The following is a 6,000-nucleotide window of genomic DNA, read 5'->3' on the forward strand; positions in this document are numbered from 1 at the left end:
TTGTTCCTCCTGCCACCGAACTTCACTAATTCCCACTATATCTAACTTTAACCTATCCATTTCCATTTTTAAATTTTCTAACCTACCTGCCCGATTAAGGGATCTGACATTCCACGCTCCGATCCGTAGAACGCCAGTTTTCTTTCTCCTGATAATGACATCCTCTTGAGTAGTCCCCGCCCGGAGATCCGAAGGGGGGACTATTTTATTTCCGGAATATTTTACCCAAGAGGACGCCATCATCATTGAATCATACAGTAAAGCTGCATGTCCTCGGGAAAAATTACAGCTGTAGTTTCCCCTTGCTTTCAGCCATTTGCAGTACCAGCACAGCAAGGCCGTTTTGGTTAATGTTACAAGGCCAGATCAGTCAATCATCCAGACTGTTGCCCCTGCAACTACTGAAAAGGCTGCTGCCCCTCTTCAGGAACCACATGTTTGTCTGGCCTCTCAACAGATACCCCTCCGTTGTGGTTGCACCTACGGTACGGCCATCTGTATCGCTGAGGCACGCAAGCCTCCCCACCAACGGCAAGGTCCATGGTTCATGGAGGGGCTTTATTGCCTATTAGTTAAAAACTGGCTGTTTTGTGTAACATAAAATTAAATATAGGATATATAAAACCAATACTGACAAGAGATAAGTACACATTTCTTCAAACCTTAGCTCCTAGTATTTCTTTCTCTCTAATCTTGCTACAGCTTTACATGGCGCGCTTTCCTTTCTGCGAAAGAATCTGTTACCTCATCAAAGTTCGTCAAACGTTTTGCTACATGAAATCAAAATGTCATTATCTAATACTGAAAAAGCTGTTAATACAAATAATACCCAACACTAGTGTGGTTTCTCGATCTGATTACGTCTATTTTGTCACTGTCTGCTAGATAAAACAAAATAGGCCTTTCTAATATGGCAGCAATTTTGTAACACACCAAATAAATGAGACTGTTTTGGCACAAATGGCCATTTTTATAACACGACAGAATATAATCCAATAAGTACCAATATCAAATGCCTATTAGGCCTACTACAGGCATAAAGCTTTATGTTAGGAAATAGTTTCACATTTCATTCATACGCAGCAGCTTCCCAAGTATGAGATCGAAAAGTAGTATTATGGAATTTTTATATAAATTTGGAATCGTCGTATTCTGCCATAATTTGTGTGATGTCCCCGTTTCTTCTCCTTCCTCGTTCTAACAAACAATCGTGTCATCACCAATTCTGTAGCTATTGCTGCCACTGTCAAAATTGGTTCGCCTATTGACTTCACTAACCATTCCAGAATCACAGGTTTAGTTATCCCGCGATTATTTTCCGGTTAGGCGTTATTACGTGTTCGAACAACACGTTACTTCCAGAATAGAACTTAACGCGGCTGCTACCCGGGGATTTTACTACTGGTTCTTACTAGTGTAGCGATCTGGCCAAATATTTTCTGTCAAATTTTCGTTTTCTTGGATACACTGAGAAGATAATACGTGATCTTCCTCATCTGTTATTTCTGTCAGTCGTTTATTTCCATTCTGGTAGTCTGAATCTATGGATTTCCCTAATAATTATAACAACGCTGATCATTCGCAAACCCAATCAACCACATAATCAGACAGCCATTGGCATTCATGCGTTCGGCTTCACTCCCTCAGCTCGTATAGCCCCGTCCCTTTTGTCTGCGGAAAGTTTATTTCTAGATGCGACGAGGATTCTCCTGACAGAGACATCACGTACACTATGTATGCATTCAAAAGTCAACTTATGATTCATTCAGAAATCAACTTAAAATGTGTTCAAAGCTGTTCAAAAACCAATAGGGAATTTGATTTGATTTGATTTGATTTATTGAGCAGCCATTTTATCATGTACAATGATATGGGATTTGTCATATGTTACATACAGAAAAAATATGAATAACAACATATGTAAAAAAATATCAGTGAACAATCTGAATTAAATATATGGGCAAAAACAATTATAGCTTACATGACATAAATTTGTAACAATATAGGACACAAATAAGTTACATATATTCTGTGTATAATGGACAGCAACAAGAAACAATGATTATAACACTCTATATTGACAAATTAGTTAATTTTTGTTTGTACATAAAAGAGTCTACCCCAAGACACAAGTATGAATATGAGTGACTTATAAGATAGGTGAAGGCACGCTATCTTTCTGAAGAGTACATGTATTCACTAACACTGTAAAAGCTATTACTAATTAACATTCTTTTGAGTTCACTTTTAAAAGTGCTCAGCTTCTGAATCTTTTTAATTTTTAAGGGAAGAGCACTATAGAGAATTTTCGGGTGGTATATTGCACTCTTGTTGTACTGGGCTTTCTTATGCACTTCTCTGTGAAAGTCATTACTCTGTCTTGTTGTATAGTCATGGAACTCACTGTTTAAAGAAGAAAACTGGGGGTGACACTTCAGAAAGCATATACTTTCGTAGAAGTAAATGGATGGAAGAGTCATGATTTTATATTCCTTGAAAAATTCCCTACATGGATCTCTAGGTGCAGCTCCTTTTATGATCTTTATCGCTCGTTTTTGAATAAGAGCGTTTTGTCTGACTTGAATTGCCCCAAAATATGACACCATATCATAAAAGACTATGCATAATATGTACACAGTACTGTTTGATCACTGCAGAAATTTTTGAGCATTCTAAATACATAGCAACATTTACTTAATTTTTTATTGAGCATGTCTATATGCTTGTCCCACTTTAGATGCTCATCTAACCAAATTCCTAAGAATTTTGTATTTGGCGTTTGTAGTATATTCTGTTGGCCTAGCTTCACAGTTATATTGGGCTTCACATTATTTGAAACATGTCTGTAATTCATCCATAATGTTTTTTTTTTTCTCATTCACAAATAAACTGTGGTCCCTGAACCATTTACTTGTTTCAACTGTTGTTGTTTCAATTTTCCTGTTAAGGTCAGTCTCATTCTGAGCTTTAATAAAGAGACTTGTATCATCAGCAAAAAGTACACAATCAGCTTGTGTCAAATAGTTTGGCAAGTCATTTATAAAGATAAAGAACAACAGGGGTCCCAACACCGAACCTTGGGGCACCCCATAACTAACTTCCTTATAACCAGAAAAGTATGACTTTCCATCATGAACTATTTCTACTTTCTACTTTTCTATTGTTTCAAGATGGTGTCAGTTGAGGAAGTATTGAATATAGAAGTTCGCGAAAATAGTGTTATACAGTGCCAATCTTGCAAAAAGTGCACGAAACCTGTTAAAAGTGGCTTCGTCTGTGTCCAGTGTAACCATAAATTTCATTTTCGTTGCGGAAAGGTTGATCCTTCCCTGAGAAGTGATGATAATTGTGCGACTATGTGGAACTGTGCGGATTGTAAACAAAATGCTGCATCCCTTAATGATCAAGAAATGTGTACGTGTGATGCAGCAAGGAAGACCGACAGTATCAAAAAGGAAAACCTATCATATTTTACAATTATAGGACTCTTACAGGACGAATTAAAAAAACTATATGAGAAATATGAATTAAATCCACACAAGTCGGAGCAATGGCATGGTAAAACAAAAACCAAAGATCTGAAAATCGGTGCTTCATCCCCCGAAAATGATCTGTTGTTAATTATTGCTGAGCTACGAGAGGACACAAAAATTCTGAGTGATGAAAACAGAAGACTCGAGCTTAAATTGGAAGAGAGTGGTCATCAGGTATGTCTTAATATCCCCAAACCTATGGAAGGATTGCCAGAAAGTGAAGCTACGACTAAAACGGCTCACAACAGGCCTAGCAGTAGATGGGTAACTGTAAAATCGAAGGGGAGCGCTTACAAACGTATTAACAATAAACACAGGCAGGACTTTGTGTTACCATTAAATAACAAATATAATTCGCTTCAGAACACAGATGACATAGAAACTGTATCAGCACACTCATCTGATAAGGTGGTGCAGGACTCTCAAAACAGCGAACAGCCAAGTAAGGTATAAGAAAAAACGTAAAATCAAGATTTATTCAGACAGTTATGCCAGAGGATTAGCAGCTATGTTAATGGAAAGCGGACCTCATGTGATTAACGAGTTTGAAATAGAAGGTACCGTTAAATCAGGAGCTGGTTTACGAGGTGTTTCAACATCAATCAAGAAAGAAAGCACAGTCCTCATGGACAGAGACTTTGTAGTGGTAATGGCCGGAGCAAACGACGTCAGCAGAAATGAAAGGAAGATTGCTACTTCAACACTGAAGAAGACTCTCGGAATGTTAACCCACATCAACGTGATTGTTGTTAATGTGCCACATCGACATGATTTTCCCCAGTGGTCATGTGTGAATAAGGAAGTGGAGCAGACAAACAAGGAGTACAAAGCTATCTGTAAGCACTTTGAGAATGTTTCCTTAATTAAAACCAATTATCGGAATAGTATTGGATAAGCTAGAGAAGGAAAGAAGACCAGTAATGTGTTTGGATTATGTTTCAACTGAGATGACAAAAAACTTGTATGCATAGACCAGGTTGGGTGTTCTAGTAACATAAGGACACAACTGGTCAACTTTCATGCAGTAACATTAGGTCATGTCAACTAAGAGAATATGCAAAAAAAGAAATGCCTAAAGTAGAGTTTAAAATATGCTACCTCAATATTCAGGGCATGGCAGATAAAAACTTAATTGTCAACGAATTTTCAAATGAAAACGGAATAGATATTCTATGTTTAAGTGAACATTGGGTACAAAGTATTGGATGATTACACACTACTTAGTTGCTATTGCAGAAAACAGCACTTACGTGGTGGGGTAGCAATATATGCAAAAACACCCCTTGCACCAAACTGTGGCAGGATAGATCTCAATACCCTTTGTGATGAAATGCATTTTGAAATGTCAGGTCTAGTAATTGAGAGCCTTAAGCTAATGGTAGTAGTATACAGGCCACCTAGTGGTGACCCCCATATCTTTCTGGAGATACTTGAGGAACTGTTAATGTACATATGTACACCGAAATGGAAAAAATACAATGTTGTCATTGGAGGGGATATCAATTCAAGTTTTGATGTCCTGCAGGACAAAAAAACTGTGACAGAGCTCAAAAATGTGCTTCGACAATTTAACCTGTACTATGTTAACTGCAAACCTACCAGAGGCTCATCCTGTCTAGACAATATATTTACAAATATTAAGAGAACTTGTATGTCCACTGATGTAATTAGTTTCCCTTTCTCAGACCACGATGCAGTATATCTTAGTCTTAATAATGTAACTTCAGACTGCACCAAACCAGAATCTAAAACTGTGATTACTAGACTAGTGAGCAGAGGGAGGATGGATAGGTTTAGACATGCCCTCACTTATTTCAGTTGGGACACATGTTTTATTAGGCTTCAACACTGTTCAGCTGATATTGTATTCACAAGGTTTTCTCCATCTTTTTAAATGTATTTGAAAATAACATCCCTCTGAAAAAATGTACAGTGAATATTAGTAGTAAATACAAGAAAAGGAAAACGAAGGAATGGTATACTCCACAGTTAGGGCAACTGAAAAATACTGTCATGCTGTATTCTAGTCTGTACAAAACCAGTAAATCAGAACTGTATAAAGACCTGTATGCTAAAGCTAAATGCAAGTATAGGAAGGCAATAAATGAAGCAAAGAAACTGCAAAACATAGTAAACATTGAAAAATCTAACAATAAATGCAAGAAGGCCTGGAGTGTAATAAACTCCATTGCACACACTAAACACAAAGAGGAAATTGCCATTACCCCAGAAGAATTTAATAAATATTGCATTCAGTCCATTGAAGAAATTAGTAGTTCAATAATCAAACCACCTGAAAATGCACTTAGTATTATGGACAGCTGCTTTGAAAAGCTTCCCCCAAGCACCTTCACTTTCACAGAAGTGAGCCCAAATAATATCCTAAAAATAGTGAAAAATTTCAAACCTTCAGTTAGTGTTGATTACTATGATATGTCATGTAATTTGTTGAAAGATGTTATTGATT

Source organism: Schistocerca nitens, chromosome 2, assembly GCF_023898315.1.
Source record: "Schistocerca nitens isolate TAMUIC-IGC-003100 chromosome 2, iqSchNite1.1, whole genome shotgun sequence".
NCBI lineage: Eukaryota > Metazoa > Arthropoda > Insecta > Orthoptera > Acrididae > Schistocerca > Schistocerca nitens.